The 19,693-nt window shown below is 38.9% G+C and overlaps 1 protein-coding gene and 1 long non-coding RNA gene across 2 annotated transcripts in view; one reads left to right on the top strand and one right to left on the bottom strand.

Annotated features, from left to right (window-relative positions):
* LOC129730675 (uncharacterized) overlaps positions 1-9,972 on the top strand; it is a 55,308-nt gene extending 45,336 nt beyond the window's left edge. Inside the window, exons 2-3 of the long non-coding RNA XR_008728905.1 lie at positions 9,296-9,522; positions 9,579-9,972. This is a non-coding gene — a long non-coding RNA (uncharacterized LOC129730675). The remainder of the gene's footprint in view (positions 1-9,295; positions 9,523-9,578) is intronic.
* Positions 1-19,693, bottom strand: part of LOC129730552 (uncharacterized) — a 78,205-nt gene that overhangs the window by 47,865 nt on the left and 10,647 nt on the right. The window lies entirely within an intron of this gene.

Genomic DNA, 19,693 nt, shown 5'->3' with positions numbered 1-19,693 from the left:
TGCTTTAGAGTCACCATGAGCGGGAAAGGGTTAAGAGCAGCTGTTATCGCTGAATATGTGAGAGGGTACAAACCCGGACACATATTCAAACACCTAAAACCGCTCGGAATCAACCGGAAATTCGTGTACCGGACCATAAATCGGTACCTTGAGACCGGAGGCACCGAGGACAAGGCACGATCTGGACGACCAAGGTCTGTGAGAACTCCAAGGCTGAAAAAGATTATACGAGACCGGATTCGCCGGAATCCCGCCCAATCTGCACGGAAGCTGGCCAGGAACCTTAGAATGAACCGAGAATCAATCCGCCTGCTTCTGCGCAAGGATTTTAAACTTACATCGTACAAAAAAAAAGGTGGTTCATGGGGTTACCAAAGCTACAAAGGACAAGAGGTACCAACGGTCGCGGAAGTTGCTCGGTTGGCGCGCAGATGAGATTATTTTTACGGACGAGCTGTTCGTTTTGGAGCAAACAGTCAATCGCCAAAATGATCGAGTTTGAAGTGTGAGCCTCCAGCAAGCTCTTGCGGACAAGCTGAACGTTTCCCGGTTCCAAAATAAGACCTCAGTGATGGTTTGGGGAGCCATTTGCAAGAGAGGTAAACTGCTCTTATTATTATCAATAAAGGGGTCAAAATCAACGCAGCGTACTACCTGGACCTGGTTTGAATAAAAATGTTCTGCCTCAAGCTGAGCTATTGTTTGAAGACGATTACTACTGCTTCCAGCAAGATGGCGCCCCATCCCACACCGCAAAGGTTGTTCAGGCGTGGTGTGAAGAAAACTTGACCGATTTCATTTCGAAAAATGAATGGCCTCCGTCGTCTCCGGATCTGAATCCACTGGATTATTTCGTGTGGGGATACATGATGTCGAAGCTGAACGACTATAAAATAACACATTTGGAGCAATTCAAGCGAGTTATCACGAAAATCTGGGACGAGATGCCGATGGAGCACGTGCGCGCCGCTTGCGACGACTTTCCGAGACGTCTGAAGCTGGTTCGATCAGAGAAAGGTGGTGTAATTCCGAGATATCGTCTGTGAAGTATCTTTATGAGTTACTGAATAAAGCTATGAAAGCCAGATTCAGATTTTCTTCTTATTCTTTGAAATATTGAGATTTTCCTGTTTGACCGGATTTTTTTTGTGACCCTGTAGAAAGCTGCAGTCTTTAAACAAGTTGTTCAGAACGTCAAGGGGGAGCTTAGTTCGGAATTCTTCTGTTTCATGTCCGACGTCTCGACCTTTGGACTTGGCCTTCCTCAGGGGATCTCCAAATTTATTAAAACACTAGCTGACCCGGCAAACTTCGTTCCGCCTATTTTTGTGTTTAATTTGATAATTTTTAACATTTTAAATTCATTTATTCCTTGCGATTTGTGTACATCGTTTGAAATGATTGGTTTCAACGGAATGACAACATCCTTGACTTTTGGCTTTTGTACATCACCTCTATTTCGGAAATGCTCATATTGGGTGGTATTCAGTTATTTTCGTTGTTTCCCAGCAACTGAAAGTGGTTATTTTCGAATTCAAAATGGTGTCCAGGGTCAATGCTTGGCTTCTATACATCATTTCGATTACGAAAATATTCATATGTAGTAGAATTCGGTTATTTTCGGCTGTTTACCAATAGTTGCCATCTTACCATTCAAAGTGGTATCTATGGTCGATATTGGATGGAAATCGGCCGTTTTTGGCTGTTTTTCAGCAACCGAAAGTTGCCATCTTGGATTTCAAAATGGCTTTTTGAGACAATTTCTGCCCTTTTCCAGTCACCGGAAGTCGCCATCTTTGAATTCAAAATGGTATCTGTGATCGATTTTTAGCTTCTGTGCATCATTCTGGTTGCGGAGAAACTCATATTGGATGGGAATCTACCATTTCTGGCTTTTTTTCCAAAAACCGGAGGTTGCCATCTTGCAAATCAAAATGTCTGAGTGCATCATTACGATTCCGGAAATACCCATATTGGGTGGTATTTGGTCATTTGCCGCTGTTTTACTGAAACCGGAAGTCGCCATCTGGATTTCAAAATGGCATTTAAAGACAATTTCTGGCCTCTGAGCATCATTCTGGTTAAAGAAACACCCATATTGGAAGGTATTTGGTCATTTGCCGCTGTTTTTCAAAAACCGGAAGTCGCCATCTTGGATTTCAAAATGGCTTTTGGAGACAATTTCTGGTCTCTGAGCGTCATTATGGTTAAAGAATCACCCAGGTTGGGTGGTATTTGATCATTTTCGGCTGTTTTCCAGTTACCGGAAGTCGCCATCTTGGATATCAAAATGGTATTTTGAGACAGAAACCGGAAGTTTCCTTCTTTAACTTAACGATGGCGTCTGGAGTCGAAATTTTTTCTTGCTCTCAAAAACCTCAGCATATCAAATTTGGTTCCATTTACTTGATTATTTCTCGAAATGTGCAGAAATTTGTGTTTCATTTGTTTGAAACCCCTCCCATACATAAGAGGGAGGAGTGTCGAACCATTATGGACATATTTGTTACCCTTAAAAACATTGACTTGCCAAATTCGGTTCTATTTGGTTGATTGGTTTTCGATCTGTGCGGCATTTGTGTTTCATTTGTATGGGACCCCTCTCTTATGGAGGAGGGAGGGGTGTCCAACCATTATGGATATATTTGTTACCCCTAAAAACATTCACCCGCCAAATTTGGTTCCATTTACTCGGTTGGTTTTTGAGATGTGTTCCAGAAAACGGGTAGGTGTCGAACCAATATGGACATATTTGTCACTCCTGAAAACATCCACTTGCCAAATTTAGTTCCATTTGCTTGGTTAGTTTTCGGGATTTGCATGATTTTGTGTTTCATTTGTATGGGACTCCTCCCTTCCAGTAGAAGAAGGGGTCTTGAACTATCTTAGTCACCTTTCTCGGCCCCTAAAATCCCTATATACAAAATTTCAAAACCCTTCTTTATTCGCTCGATATTGACCTAGTTTTGACCTGGAAGCGCCTGCAAAACAGACAGGTTCGCACTGTGTTTTTTGTCAGTTTTGCGAGTGGGTTCACATCGTATCTGTATTACATCGTATCTGTCAAAACGGTCATAACACGCGGGTGATGCTGAAAACAAAAGAAAAATGTGTTGTCTTCTGTGCATTGAAATCATGGAACGCAGAGAAGAAATAATTACTGCAGCAAAGGTATTGGCGGGATGCAGCAGAGATGGCGGGATGGAAAAAAGTATTTTGACAGCATAAGGCAGTCCACGGGTGGCTTATTAATGCTTGCACGTTTATTATTGTTGCTGTTTTTCAAGCTGCAAAACCAAAACACGATCAAAACAGAAATCTTTTAATGTCGGCAATAATATCAAAAATGATTTGTTATTATTGTATTTAGGATTGGCATCCGCAATACAAAAGCTTCCGATCGGATAACATTTGTTTTTCACGCTTCTGGATCCGAGTTGCATCCAAGTTGCGACCGATCGAATATACGTAAAGCTGTCATAAGTTGAAAACAGACTGAAACCAGCTGATCGCAACTGTCTCGTGGATTGCCTTATTTATGTTTACATTGCACATGGTCACACGCACACCAACGCAAGGCTTTAGATCGTAGATCGAGATCGTTTTTTTATTCCACCCAAAAGTTGGCACTAACCCCGTGGAATAAAGAAATTCGCTATAAGATTGACGATGTGAAGTTTTTTTTTTGAATGTGGATTTGTGGCTCCCGATTTTTGGTTATCACTTTCAGATTCGAATCAGAAAATTTAGGATTTAGGGTAAGGAACGGCAGTGGCGCCTATTTCAATCAGTAGAAGAAAGCAGGCCTCAAATTCCTGAATTTCAATATCAATATCTACAATTTCAATGATGGAAACGAAAACTTTGATTGCCTACACGGAAAACGAAAAGTACCCAAATTCATGTCGATTTCACTCAACGGAGTCATTCGGTGCAGGAAGCCAATTTTGAGTAATTGTAGATTAATTTAATAGTAGGTGTATAGCACTAAGTGTATTAGTACGTCAAAAATGCTCAACGTCGAGTTCACTCTTTTATACTTTATCTTGGATGGTTTGATTCGATTGAACTAATATTATTTGAAAATAAAATTTAATTGAAAAACAATCTATAAAATCTATCTCAATATTTATTCAAGTACCTTCCAACTTGCGATCACTGGCTTCATCAATTTTCTCTATAAGTGCCTCCGCTTCAGCTCCATTCTCACAAATCATTATTAATCTTGTTTTTAATTGACGGCTTCTATTAACAAACAGATTCACATAAACCGTTCGTCACTTAAAATCACCAACTCAGTGCCAAAACTATCAATATTCACAAATCTTTGCCAGTTTCACGAAATCAATTTCATCACTCGGGTTTTCAATTTTTCAACCAGTTTGATTTTTCATCCAATGCTGGGTTCAAACTACTCAACGTTGGTTTTATATCAAAACACCGCCATTGAGTGAGAGCATGTTTAAAATCTATTGAGTTGACATGACTCAGCATTCGCATTGCAAAATTACCCAACACGTAAGTTGTATAATATTTACATCATTTCAAGTAGTTTGTACCCACCGGTTGGGTAGATTTTGTTTTCCGTGTAGCTGTCATACGAATATAAGAAATACCGTGAATCACAAAGCAATCTGTGAATAATCACCATTCAAAACAAATCGACCTATATTGCAGCCATTCAGGAGCCACTTCGGGTGCTTAAAAAAACGTCTGCAAAACAGATGAAAACTGCTTAAAATAGGTTCGGGGTGATTGGAATAATGTCCCTCGATTGGTAACTTTAAATGATTATTGTTAACGTTTGATAACTTAGTTCTACAATCTGGAAACAAGTTCTGATAGAGAAAAAGATAGAGAACAGATTGATATACTTCTGTTTGAATTTCACCCAATACATTTTGAGGATTTCGTCTGAATACCCAGGCGGTTCCTAAAGCTGCTTAGAATATGTTCCCTACCCTAAATTGTCTAATTGTGAAAAAAAAAAAATTAGATCAAACATTTCCGGCATTCTGACGACGGAAAACCGTTTTTGGATTTGATGCAATATTTTAACTCTTGTAGTTGTACAGTTTTTTTTCGAAATTTGTATTAGTCATTTTGAAATCACAATTCAGATCTTAAATTATTTATTTAATAGTCGTAGATTTTTGCACATTTTTATCTACATACTCAGAAGCATTTGATATTGGAACGCTGACGAAAGATTTCCGCTGCAATCATGTGCTGTTGTTGGATATGACGATAAACTAACATTTGCTCCAGCACCGGTTAACTTTACTGGCGGCGATGAAGACTAAGCGTACCTCCCCTCCCCCCCCCCCCCCTAAGCAGGCACATGAGTGTGCGTATTTATTTATGCAAATGATATCAGACACTCTATCGCTCCGGTACTCCGACACATAATAGACACAACAAACGACGCTTCGGAAAAAAGACCTTTCAAAACGGATTGACGTTCCACGTCGTCGTCGTCCCTTCTTGTTGATCACGTCTGGCGACAAACGTGCCGAAAAGGCAACAAAACGGTTCCTACGAGCTCTCGTTTTTATTTTCCCCGCTAAACAATCGCTTCGACTATCTTGTGACTTTTGCGTACTTGTCCGATGCGCGGGAGATCGGAACCCATAATATGTTTACCTTTACAAACGGGGAAGGCCCCGTTTGCTTATGTAAATTTGGGAGTGTAGCTGATGACGGGAACCGGAGAGGAAATGGAAATACGACCGGAAGTGGCACTTTATCGTCGTTTCGTTTCGTTTCGGGCACATGAACGAACGGCTTAATTGGTGACAGATTCGAATGACATTTTAGGCCCGGTTTCTCACGGTCTCTCGATCGGTCGAATTTCGAAAGTCTGCCGCTGGCTGTACCGAATCACCATCTGCCTGCAATCCTGTCGGTCAACGTCCTGCTGCTGCTACGGAACGGACAGAACGGTTCGATCCCCGAGGCTACCGCCGGCCGCATTTAATAACATTCCAATTTCCTGAAGACGACGCGATGGCAATGTTCTCGTTTATTTTTTTTTTTTCAGTAATGCAAAGGGAGCCTTTTCCTGCGCGCGCCAGCTGCAAAGGCAATAACGAGTTTAAATAAATCATGCATCCCCCCATGTTTACCCAGATATTCCTCCACGCGGCCATCGGCCATCGAACGGTGCGTGATGCAAACAACAAGGGGCGCTTCGGAGTCCGACATGTTGAGCAAACGGAAAAGATCGTCATCACATCACAGCAGGCGAAAACCGTACGAGAACGAGCGAGAGTGCAAAAGTTCGTGATCTCGTTGGCCAAGATATGACGGGCGGGCATGTCAGAGCCTACTAGGCGTAAGGTGCATGAACCTGTTGACCGTGTTGAACGTCGGGCAGGGAAAAGGGTTCGTCACTTGTAGCCGACGCTGCAGCACAAGTCATGTCGATGAGAAAATTTTTCGCCACTTCAAGTGCGCGAGTGTTCCAAGATGTCATACCCTGTGGAAAGGGATCAGATCAGCAATATTTTGCCATTTTTCCAAAAGTCCAGTTGTTCCGCAGCCTCTGCGAACTCGACACGCAAAAGCAGACGTCGAACGGAAGAGCAAAGCAAAATCAAGGTAATGATAAAACCAAGATGACCGGTCAGACAACGCACGGCTGCTACTTCTGCCGCCGAATGATGATGAATTCCTCGAAAATTTATAAGCAACATGCGCTTTCCGACCAGCGTCTGTCGTGTTTTGCTTTGTTTTTTTTTCCCATCTCCCTCCGCACCTTTTTACCGGTCCGATTTTGGAATGGCAAATTTTGAGCACAAGAGCGCGCACACCAAAATTGTAGTATGAATATAAAATTTTTCAACCGCTCGTAATTACTGTTATTAAAGCGAAGTAGTAAAGGATACACTCCACGGCAGCCCGGAATGGACCGCGCTACCAGCAGTCAGCATCCCGATCCAAGCAGCGAAAATAATCGCTCGAATGGTGTGCGGAGAAGAAAAGCGAACTAATTATCATAATGATATTCACTTCACCTTTTCTTTGCGCTCATCGGGTTCTTTTTGGCAAATTTTCAATAAGTTCGAAAGACCAAATGGCGAGCGGAGTGAGGGACGATAGCAATGCTTGCACAATTTGTGTGTGTTTTTTACTCTAATTGCTAACTTTTTTTTTCGGTGGAAAATTCGTGGTTCCGGCGAGTTTAATTGAATCGCATGATTTTCTTCTTTTAGTGCTGGGCTGAAAAGTCTGGAGTGACTTGTTTTAATGTTCAACGGGTACCGGGATGTCAGGTGCACCGGAGACGACTCGTGCACCTGGACTGGACTGCCAGCTTGTGCATTCCGAAAAACGAGTTTGATTCCGCTGCGCCGCAAATGACAGTAGGCCATTTTTATCTCTACTTCGCTGCATCGATTACTTTGCTGAGGGCTGGATCCTGCTCGCATTCTTCGTCCCGAAGCCTGCTGGCTAGACCGTCAAGCTCATTAGGGATGCATTTTATTAGAATATGTTTCACTTCTGGCAGTGCGACAAAAGTGCATCCAACGGAGTCCCGGTCGTAACTGGGCAGAACGTGCAAACGAAGATTGGCTCGGAACCGCCAATAAACCATTACATTACAACGTATAATTATAGTGCTGTTCACGCAGGTTCCTTGGATCTGTATAGACGCAGTTTGTTCACCGCAAAGCCTGACCCAAGCAATCAAAGTCGGCACTGGAAACCGCAAAAGTAATAATAATATTAAGCGGTAGCGCCTTTTGCTAGCAGGTCTGTTTTGGCTTTTCCCACCAGCCGGGCGATAACTGGCGCAAATCAAACAGGAATTTACGATGGACGCACTCAAGGGTACGTTTTCGTAAATTACAACATCCTCTCGTGAAGGTATCCTGCCATTGGTAATCGCCTGCGGCGCCTTGATGTGGTTTTCCGAAAAACTTTTCAATACAAGCCACTATCAGTGCCACAAACTGACCACAAACAAAGCGCAGCAATCTGAGATCATCATCTTAGAGCTGTCGTCAGCCTCTAAAATAGTACCAACACGGGAGATGAAAACTATTTCGGTGCGAAAAAAAAGCTCACAGTAACCATCGACCGCTTGATTTAATGGCGACCCTGACGGCCGTTCTGCGAGATGAATATTTACGTAAATTTCATTATGCCTTAAACTTCGTTTCCCTGTTTAGTGGCATGATGATGATGATGATGACGATGATTCGGAACTCTTCGGAGCTGGATTAAATTACAACTATAAGTTCAGTTGCCGGCCCAGTTAGCGCGCTTGGTCTCTCGTTGCAATCTGCTTTCTCGACAACGACATCCAGCCGAACTCCGAATGCAACCGGAAATGCACCGGCGCGGCAAGGTTACGTTACCTCTTCAGGATCGGGGTCGAACACGACCGACGAACTGCTGCTGCTGCTGCTGCTGCTGCGGATGAAGTGATTGTCATTCCAAGTGGGTGCGTAGGCGTAGCTTTGATTTGATCGCAGACAAGAAGGATTTTCAAGTCTGAAGTAGCGCTGAAAATTTGCATAAATAGCGAACGACCGGGCAGGCGGCCGGCATCCAGTTTGCTAATCTTACGACCACCGCCGCCGCCGCCGCTGAGTGTCGTAAATCTTGATGCGATGTGATTCCCATCGGATCGGAGTGGATTTTATTCTGTCAACGCACCGCGCGCAGCACTGGCTGTGGCAAATAAACGTCGAACTCCGGTCACAATAAATATTTGGGGAGATGATAAAAGAGACCTGTTTCTGCAGTAAGTCGGGTTTGGGGAGCTTCCAGCTAGTCTGGTGGTGAGCTTCGATTGAAACATGAGCAGTTAAATCGTCGATAACCATCACGTATTATCGCAGGGTGTCATTCGACGAGCGTTTACGCTAGTGACCGATAAAGTGAAATTTTTGGGCTATTTTGAATGGTTCGCTCCATTATTCGTTTGAAAAAAGTTCCCTATTTTGTGGCACTTAAGTATAGATTTTGTTTAAATTTCCAAATATATCTAACCAATGCTCGAAATCACAAATCTGAAATCTAAAACCAAAATCCTAAGAATCGTTTTCCGTCGTCCAAATGTCTGAAATATAAAATTAGAATTTCGCACTTTCGCAATCTCGATCCAAAAATTGAAAGCCGAAATAAGGCATAAATTTCAATTTATAAATTTTTAATAATTTATCTACAATCTTTTTTTTAAAATTTGAAATCTGTCATTATATAAACGTTGCACCTTGTGAAACCCAAATCATAACCCGATTTTTTAACCTTCTAATTTTATTTCATTTTTCGTTGAAACTTACAGTGTTGAACAAACTCTAACGCAAAAAAGTCGAACTGGCTTTAAAACGCCCATTCAAACACAGTTTATGCGAAATCTAGCGGCGAGCACTGATACTAATATGACAACTCTGAAAATCGCAAGTTTAACGCAATCAAAGCAAACCGTTCAAGCAAGACAGTTAAATACTGGTGCGACAAAATTTGGGACCAGTTCCTCGTTTCGAAAGTGTGATTGTTTTTCGAACCCTGGTAAGTATTTATCATTTAAACAAGAAGTGTGCAAGGTTGAAATTCTCAAACTCTAGTTGTAGGTAACGAAAAATGGGTCACGCCCATAATTGCACGAAAACACAGCGGGTGGCCATTCACAAAATGGCTAAGACAGGCAACAGCCAACGTGATATCTCAGAGTACTTGGAACAATCAGAACCTTCAAAAACATTCGCTTTAAAGCCTCGACAATAAATCCGGGACGAATCGAGCTCGTCCGTGAGTTCCCGGAGAGTTTAGCGGAGGCTGGTTAAGCAGGGGCCAGGCGGTAAAAGCCTCCGGAACGTTCCGATGCTGTCGCCGAAGCATCTGCACTTAAACGCCACAGCATACCATGAAGACATTCAAGCATAGAGGAACAATCATTATGGTGTGGAAGTGGTTATCCAGGTACGGCCCCCTGAACTTAGTGGATAAGATCATCAAGATCTATGCCTAAATCCTGAGGGATGTCATGCTGCCACATACCAGAAGTTTTTCAGGAACAATTTTGAGTTTTAGAGACATTTTTTCAAATATTTTTGGAATATTTTCAAAAAGAAAATTCATTTGCGACGTCTGTTTTATTTTTGCCTTTTGAGACATTTTTTAAAAAACATTTTTGAGACATTTTTGCGCCGTGGATTTTGTTTGCTTTTCGGGACATTCTTTTAAACATTCATGAGATATTTTTGGAACATTTTTGTTTTTGTTTTTGAGACATTTTTGCGTCGTTTTTTTTTGCTTTTTGAGAAATTTAATAAAACTTTTTCGAGACATTTGTCAAATGTTTCACAAATTCTTGACATTCTTGTGGCGTTGATGGTTTTGCTGCGTTTTTGAAACAGTTTCTAAAACATTTTAGAGATATTTTTTAAACATTCCTGAAACATCATTGAAACATTTTTAAGATATTTTCAAACATTTTTGAAATAGCTTTTTGAGAAATTTTTGAGATTGTTTGAAGTTATTTTGAAGTCATTTTGAAGTCATTTTGAAAACAATTTTCAGAATATGTAAGATACTTTAGTTACGCTTGAGGGACAGTCTTATGAAATTTGAAAAAAAATTAGATGTTTTGAAAACATTTCTGGAACGTTGTTGAAACTTATTTAAGACATTTTTGCGACGCTGATTTGATTTTTAAGACCTTTTTTTTTAATTTTCAAGATGTTTTTGGAACTTTTCAGTTTTTGTTTTTGAGACATTTCTGCGACGTTGACATTTTGCTACGTCTTTGAGATATTTTTTCAGAACATATTTGAGCCTTATTTTTGCGATAGTAAAGAGTTAGTTTGGAATTATTTTGGAAACAATATTTGTTGAGATATTTTATCTACGATCAAGAGAAATCTTTAAGAAATTTTTTTAACATTTTTGAGATATTTTTGAACCGAATAATTTTTTTATGAACCGAATAAATTTTTGGAGCATTTCTAGAACATTTTGTAACATTTTTGCGACGCCGATTTTTTCGCTACGTTTTTGAGACATATTTTTAAACATTTTTGAAACATTTTGGCAACATTTTTGCAACATTTTTGCGACTTTGTTTTTTTATGCTACGTTTCTGAGACATTTTTTTCAACATTTTTCACATATTTTGTAAACCTTTCTGCAACTTTTTCAAAACATGTTTGAGATATTTTTGCAACAATATTTAACAAAATTGTTTTTTTTTTGCTACATTTTTGTGACATTTCTGCAACGTTTTTAGAACATTTATGAGGTTTCTCAGCAACATTTTTGTTAAATTTTTGGAACATTTTTGAGATTTTTCTTCGATGTTGATATATTTTTCTATGTGCTTGAGACATTTTTCAAACACCTTTGAGGAATTTTTTCAATATTTCTGCAACGTTTTTAAAATATTTTCAAGATATTTTGCAACGTTTATCAAAAGTTTTTGAAGCATGTTGGAGATGTTTTTGCGACTTTTTTTTTTATTTGTTTTTGATACATTTTTTTAAAATACTTTATATATTTTCGAAACATTTAGCGATGTTGTTTTTTTCTGTTACGATTTTGAGACATTTTTTTAAAAATTTTTTGGTTTATTTTTCAAACATATCTGTAACATTTTCGAATCATTTTTGAATCCTTTTTGTGAAGCTTTTTTTTTTTAATTTTTCTTTTGTAACATTTCTGGAAATTTTTTCTAGCTACGTTTTCAAGACAAAATATTTTTGAGATATTTTTGCAACATTTGAGACATTTTTGCGACGTTGATTTGCTTTTTTAAACATTTTTTTAAGTTGGAAGTTGGAGATTATTAAGAGTTATTTTGGTTTTGTTTTTGAAACATTTTTTTCAAAATATATTTGAGATTTTTTTGAAACGTTTCTGCAACATTTTTGAAATATTTTTGAGAGATTTTTAACATGTTTTTGAGATAGTGGAGAGTTAGTTTGGAGTCATTTAGGAAACAATGGATTTTTGGACATTAACATTGTGAGATATTTTTAAATTATTTCCGAATAAATTTTTGGAGCATTTCTGGAACATTGTTTAAACATTTTTGTTATAATTTTACGAGGTTGATTTAATCGCTACCTTTTTGAGACATATTTTTAAACATTTTTGAAATATTTTTGCAACATTTCTGGAACATTTTTGAAACATTTGTTTGCCAATTTGTTTATTTTTTCTGCTACGTTTCTGCAACATTTTTTTAAACATGTTTGAGGTGAAATTGAACACATTCAATTTCTGCAACTTTTTCAAAACATTTTTGAGATATTTTTGTAACATTTCTCCAACGTTGTAAAAACATTTTTGAAGTTTTTCAGCAGAATTTTTCAAGCATTTTTAAGATATTTCTGCGATGTTGATTTATTTTTCTACGTGCTTGACACATTTTTTAGGCATTTGTATGTTTCTGCAACGTTTTTCAAATATTTTTTAAAATTTTTTGGAACAGCAGCATTTTTTTGCTTCGTTTTTGATACATTTTTTTAAACATGCTTCATAGTCATGTCGAAACATTTTGCAATGTTGTTGTTTTTGTTTTTGCTACGTTTTGAGACATTTCTTGAATTTTTTTTGGTATAATTATTAAATTACATTATTGAATAATTTTTAAGTCCTTTTTGCGACGCTTGTTTTTATAATCAATTTTGTAACATTTCTGGATTTTTTTTTGAGACATATTTGTGACGTCAATATTTATTACTACGCTTTTGAGACATGTTTTAAAAATATTTTTGAGACATTTTTTAAAATATTTTTGAGATATTTTTGAAACACTTCTGCAACATTTTTGAAATATGGTAACACTTTTGCCACTTTTTCGAGGTAGTTTAGAGTGATTTAGAAATCATTCTGGGAACAGTTTTAAAAATTTTTGGCATGTTTTAATTCCTTTTTTGAGACTTTTTATATTTTTTGAAACATTTGTAAGACATTTCTGAAACAATTCTGGAACATTATTGAAACATAAAAACAATATTGCACGCTTAGCCTTGGGGCTAATAGCGGTCTCGATCAACTAGATTAGCTGAGAGAATTTGTTATCGATATTGTTTTTGGCACATTTTGCATGTGTAGGATAAGTACAACGATACACCGTGCCTCAGTGCTGAGTCGAGAAAATTTCCAGCTCGAAAGGATCCTCGACTCGATCGGGAATCGAACCCGATATCACAACATCGCTAACCACAGAGCCACGGGGACCAAACAAACATATCTGAAACATTTTCACATATATTTTTGAAACATATCTGAAACATTTTTGAAATGTTTTTTAAACATCTTTGAGATAGTTTTTTATTATATCCAGAACAATAATGGAACTTATATTGAAACATATTTGAGACTTTTTCGTGACGTTGATTTTTTTCTACCTTTCGAGATATTGTTGAAACATTTTTGGATTATTGAAACATTTTTAAAATATTTTCAAATATTTTTAATATTGTTTGAAACATATTTGTGACGTTGATTTTTCTTGCTACGTTTATAAGACATTTTTTAAATATATTTTTGAGGTATTTGTGCATTTCTGCAACATTTTTGAAATATTGTTGAGACACTTATGCCACCTTCATGAGGTAGTTTAGAGTGATTCTGGAGTCATTCTTGAAACAATTTTTTAATTATTTTCTATATGTTTCAATTCCTATTTCGTGACATTTTTATGTTATTTTTGAAACATTTGTGAGACTTCTTCAAAACAATACTGGAACATAATTGAAACGCATTTGAAACATTTTCAAATATATTTTTGAAACACATTCGAAACATTTTTGAAATAGTTTTTTAACATCTTTGAGATATTTTTGTATTATTTCTAAAACACTAATTGAACATATAATGAAACATATTTGAGACATTTTCGCAACGTTGATTTTTTTTTCTACGTTTTCAAACATTTTTGAGATATTGTTGAAACTTTTCTGGAACATAAATAAAACATTTTTAAGATATTTTCGAATATTTTTGAATTAGGTTTGAGACATTTTTGTCACGCGTTGTGAGACATTTGTGTGGTTGTTTAGAATTATTTCGGGACCTTTTTGAAAGCATTTTGAAAAATTTGTGAGAGATTCTTATTACGCTTTTGAGACATACACACTATTGTCGTTTTTTACGCGGGGGATGTGTTCCAAATTTGTATGGGCCCGCTGAAAAAAAAAAAACGACTTTTTTGAGTTGCATATATAACGAAGAAAACCGTCCTAAAACGTTCAAACCTCATTTGAATATGATAATGGCCAAACTAGAGACCAAAATGCGATATATTGAATTTTGAGTAGTTACACCTGAAATTGTGAATTGTTTTGAAAACTGATATATGATCACTCGGGGCCTAAAACGAAAAACGTGATCGAAATGAGGTCGATATCTTGCACCGTTTTTGAGTAATGGAGGGAAGCAACCCGTGTAAAAAAACGCGTCAAAATCGACCTTACTGTATAAGATATATTTTTAACATTTTTGAGATATTTCTGAAACGTTTCTGGATAAATTTTTGGAGCATTTCTGGAACATTGCTGGAACATTTTTGTAAAGTTTTTGCGATGTTGATTTATTTGCTACGTTTTTGAGACATATTTTGAAATATTTTTGCGCCTGTTTTTTTTCTGTTATGTGTCTGAGACATTTCTTTAAATATTTTGAAGGGATTTTTTGAAACCTTTCTGCAACTTTTTCATATTTCATAACATATTTGAGATGTTTTTGCAACATGTTTCAACTAACAAACGTTTTGAAACATTTTTGAGACATTTCTCCGGCGTTGTTTTTCTGGCAACATTCTTGAGATATTTTTGTAACATTTATTCAACTTTTTTAAACATTTTTGAGTTTTTTCAGCAACATATTTTTTTTTAAATTTTTTAAACATGTTTGAGGCATTTTTGCGTCTTCTTTTTTTTTGCTTCGTTATTGATACATTTTTTGAAACACACTTCATATGTTTTTGAAAAGTTTTGCAACGTTTTGAGACATTTCTTAAAATATTTTTTGGGATATTTGTTACACATTTCTGTAGCATTTTTAAATCCTTTTTGTGACGCTTATTTATTTTAATTATTTTTGTAACATTTCTGGAAATTTCTCGAGACATATTTGCGACGTTGATTTTTCTTCCTACGTTTTTGAGCCTTTAAAAAAAATATTTCTGAGTTTTTTTTGCGATATTTTTGAAATATTATTATGACACTTTTGCAATAATTTTGAATTTTGTTCCTTGAGATATTTTTTTTTAATTTTGTGACGTTGATTTTTTACGTTTCAAAACATATTGTTTAAACCTTTCTGGAACATTACTGGAACTTTTTGAAGACATTTTCAAATATTTTTGAAATAGTTAGAGTTATTTTGGAGCCTATATGAAAACATTTTTCAAAATTTGTTAAGAGATTTTAATTACGCTTTTGAGATATTTTTCTGGAAGTTTCAAGATTTTTCAGTTGTTTTTGAAACATTTCTAGAAAATTATTGAAAATTTTCTGAAACATATTCAAAACATGTTTCAAACATCTTCGAATTAGTTTTGAATCATTCCTGTAACATTTCTGAAACATATTTGAGACAATTTTGAGCAAGAGAACTTGTTTTAATTTTTAGTGCACAGCTCTTAAGATTTTAAGCTAGAAAATGCTTGCCGCGTAACTTTTCAAGCGGTTCTTAGTAACAATGAATGGTTCTTATTATTATGAAAGTTTACAATGATTTCTTGCCTAACCAGTTGAAAGAGATGAACTGCTAGGAATAACAATAACAAGAGAACGAGAATCATCCCAGGTCACATGCAACTGACAATCCGCAATGACCAGAAAATTAACAGACTTGTCGGGTGACACTTTTGTGGCAACACCAATGGCACTTCTAAGCGCTCCGAAATCATTTATTTTAAGTAGTTAATGTTAGGGGCCATCCACATACCACGTGGACAGATTTTTAACGGTTTTGATCCCCCCCCCTCCCCCTCCGTGGACAACTGTCATTAGCAAACCCCCACCCCCCCCCCCCCAAAGCTGTCCACGTGGTATGTGGATGGCCCCTTACCACTTGATGAAACATTGTGGATAGAAAATGGTAAAGAAATGTTTTTTTTTCTCTTTCAATCTGTCGTCTACGAAGCTCCACCTTCACTGAGAGTTCACATTAACATTTTGTCGTCGTGCGTGGTCTTTACGTGAATTGCATATGGTAATAAAATTTAGGCCCCCTTTTAAACTAGAGTAATTTATTCTCTATCCAATGAAATAAGAATGACTAAAATCCGTTCAGTGATAAGAAACTGATAAGCATTTGACATTTGTCATTCTGTCATTTCACTCCATTCTCGATTTTTTAGTATGCCACCCTACTAATATGACACGTAATTCTACGTCTAAAATACTTATTCGGGAATCCCTTGAAACATTTGGTAGCTAAACAAAACGCAATTTCCTTGATAATTGCGTGCAAGACGTCGCTCGAAAATTCGAATCAATACTTAAGACGTCTTCTCAGGATACTTATCTAACTCAGAAAGATTTGACACGATCGGCAGGTGATCTCCATCAGTCACGAAACGATTCGTCGGAAGTCCCACGAGAGGGACAGCTGCTGTGCGGGATTTCCATAGCCAATCCAACCGGGCGGAGCGATCGGTTCCGCGTCCGAGCTGACTTTCTACTACTACCTTTTGGGCCACACCGAACCTAACTCCGCCCCGAATGATCGCGCTGCGTGTTGTCCCGATATGAGGTTTATTTTTTTTTTTTGGTTTATACTGTTCGCTTCATCGATCGGCACCGCGTCTAGAGAGTCGTTTACCTGTTGTTTTTTTTTATTCCTTTGGCCCGTAAGACAATTCGCGTCCAGTTTTCGACTATGTTCGCTACTAATTTTCGCTCCACACGCGATTTCCTGCCCCAACCTTTTCGAGGTTCGGGACGAACGGACGCTGGTGGATTACGGTGATTAAATATCATTATGATCAATTCGCTTATTATTTTATTCTGCATTGAACCATCGATTCGGTCTAGGTTTCCTCTTTGACGCGATCGCCGATAGTAATTTGCGAAGGTTTGTGTTTTTTGCTTCCACGTCTGAGCTACTCAATCATCCTAAATTTGGAGTTTTCTTTATTCGTTTGTTTCAGTCGAAAAAGTGACCGAAAGCACGAAATACGATTCCTTCTGTGAAGTGAATCAATCGGCGGAAACGACAACTGTCTTCGGTTGACAACTGATCAAGACGAATCTAGTACACGTGTCTAGGCGGGGTCTGCTGCAGCGCTATCAAATGCGATCATCTTTCTTTGTTCACGCCGAACTCGTATTTTTTCGGGAGGTATTTTTTAATAACGATAATTTTCTTCCATGAAAAGCTCCAATTAGCCTCGCGATCGCGCTGCTTCGGCTCTCTGCCTTCATTGTTGTTGGTTCATCGGCCCCGTTGCGGCCTTCTTTGCAGCGGGGTTGATCGTGGATCACGCGGTGACCAAAGCGAAGCTTCGGCCCAGGCGCGAACGGGCATCATTAGCCATTGAAGATTGATTAAATTTCATGTTTTCGCTCCCAGATCCAGTCGATGACAGCCACCACCACGGTGATGGGAATCTACCGGCACTCATTCCCGCGGTTAACAAAAGACCATTTTCTTCACAGGGTAAAGTGAGGATTAGCATGACTGATGCACCGAGCCGAAATTCTCGGATAACTCGCCGATCGAGTTCTGCGCCATATGCTCCAGCCGTGACAGGCGATCTACCTGTTTTTAGTTTTTGCTTCAGTTTTCCACTGCAACAGGTGGACTGTCAATTAAAATGCAATTAAACGACACACAGGAAACCCCGATCGGCGTTCCGATCGTTGTTCTTCTCTTCGCTTTATCATGCCATCCGAGAATCCGGTTCGGGATCGAGCGAAACGCAAAAGGACAAGGTAAGGTAATTAAACCACTTAAATAGGCAGCCCTACGCACTGTCAGTGCAGGAGACAGGCAGACACGCGCCACCGTGCGCTCATTCTGTCAGGATCTGGTCGCAGTAATTCTAGGATTTTATGAGACCTGTCTTGCGCGTCGGCACATGGTAGTCGGCAGCCCGTCAAGGGGATCCATTGTTTTCTATTTTGCTAGGCTTTCGACGATATCATTACATTTTTAATAGCTCAAGCTATAACTCCATGTGAATCAAACTTCCAGTCAGTAAAAACACGGTCGCCATACGCCGTACTGTCACTGCACTCTGAATTACCCTTCGGGGTGTTCTGGGTGATCATCATTAGTGATCACCGGTGAACGCGTTCCCACTCGACCTCAGACCTGAGGCACAGTCGCGCCGAACGATTCTCGAATATAGCAGAATAACAACAAAAAAACGAGGAGAAGAATCGAACATGGTTTCTTCGAACATTCCTCCGGCTCTGGCTGGGTAATAAAAGCAGTTTTGAGCCTTCTTTCAGTAGTGGCTTAGTGCGTCTTTTATTTTTTTTATTTAGTCTTGTTTTGGGCAACCCGAAGAACCACTCAACAAGAACCGATACGGCGATGGTCGCGCTTCATATTCTTCTGTGCTGGCGAGTGTTGTGACACCTACGCGCCCTCATCGAGATCAAGTCGAGGCCGACTTCGACGACGACGACGCGAGTCATGGCTAACTCGAACAGTCTCAACTCGAATGTGGCGTGTGATAAATGAGATTGGAATGAAGAAAAAGTGTCGTGTTTGTTCGCTCCGGGATCGATTTTTCATCCTCTGTTAATGCCGACCAACAACGTGTCGTTCTGTTTCGTCCGTTCCGTCCGGCAGGTAGAGCGGGCAGGCAGGCGATAGCAGGCACCTTGCTCATGATGGCTTGCGGTTTTGCGTCCGTTGGTTCGTTGCCAACCGATGCGGACCGATTGCAAACTGCATTCCTGCGGTTTTTGCGGAGGTTTTTCGAAGAGTGTGTGTGTTTGTTTTTTTTTTCGGCGTTGAATTGACACAATAGGGTGAACTTCAACAGAGGTTTAATCTGCGCGAAACGACCCAGCAGTCGAGTTTATTGTTTGATTGTACGATCGCCTGCCGGTGCATCTGTCATTTATTATCTTTTAACGAGCTTTTGCACATTGGACAGGACATTCGCGCAGTTGTCCTCGCGTGCAGACACTCGAAAGCTTAAGCTGCGCGGGCGCGACAACGCGTGGGAACTCTCGTGTTACACTCGACAAGTAGGCGATGAATCTGGCACTCCATTTTTTTCGCTTTAATTGCAAACTCAAGGATGCGATAAGAGACACTTTATACCTTTCACAGGGCTGTACTCATTATCTGCTCACCGTTGAATTTCGGTCGTCAAGTGAACGGCGCCAATCTAATTAGGTTCTTGCTCACCTTTTCTTTTATTTTTACTGTTGTATCTGCTGCCTCGCTTTGAACGCATTCCAGCGGCAGCGGTGCCGAAAAGCGGAACACGGTGAAGACTGAGGAAAGCATTCCACAACCCACACGGGCCCTGGCAGATTGGCAGACCGGTTCCACTTCAGCCATAATTAGTGCATAAAATTTATGCTAAAACATTATTTCTACAAATAATTAGATTACTATACACACTCTGGCTGGGTGCAAGTGCTCGGTCGGTACCGAGAGAAGCGCGTACATTCGAAGAGGCGGACGTAAATTAGCGTCAAGTTAAATTAAACAGAAGAGGAGTCTATCACCGCTCAGTTTCGCTCGCCCCATAACGTCTTGC

This window comes from Wyeomyia smithii, chromosome 1 (genome assembly GCF_029784165.1).
Source record: "Wyeomyia smithii strain HCP4-BCI-WySm-NY-G18 chromosome 1, ASM2978416v1, whole genome shotgun sequence".
NCBI lineage: Eukaryota > Metazoa > Arthropoda > Insecta > Diptera > Culicidae > Wyeomyia > Wyeomyia smithii.
This window is presented reverse-complemented; position numbering and strand designations above follow the sequence as displayed.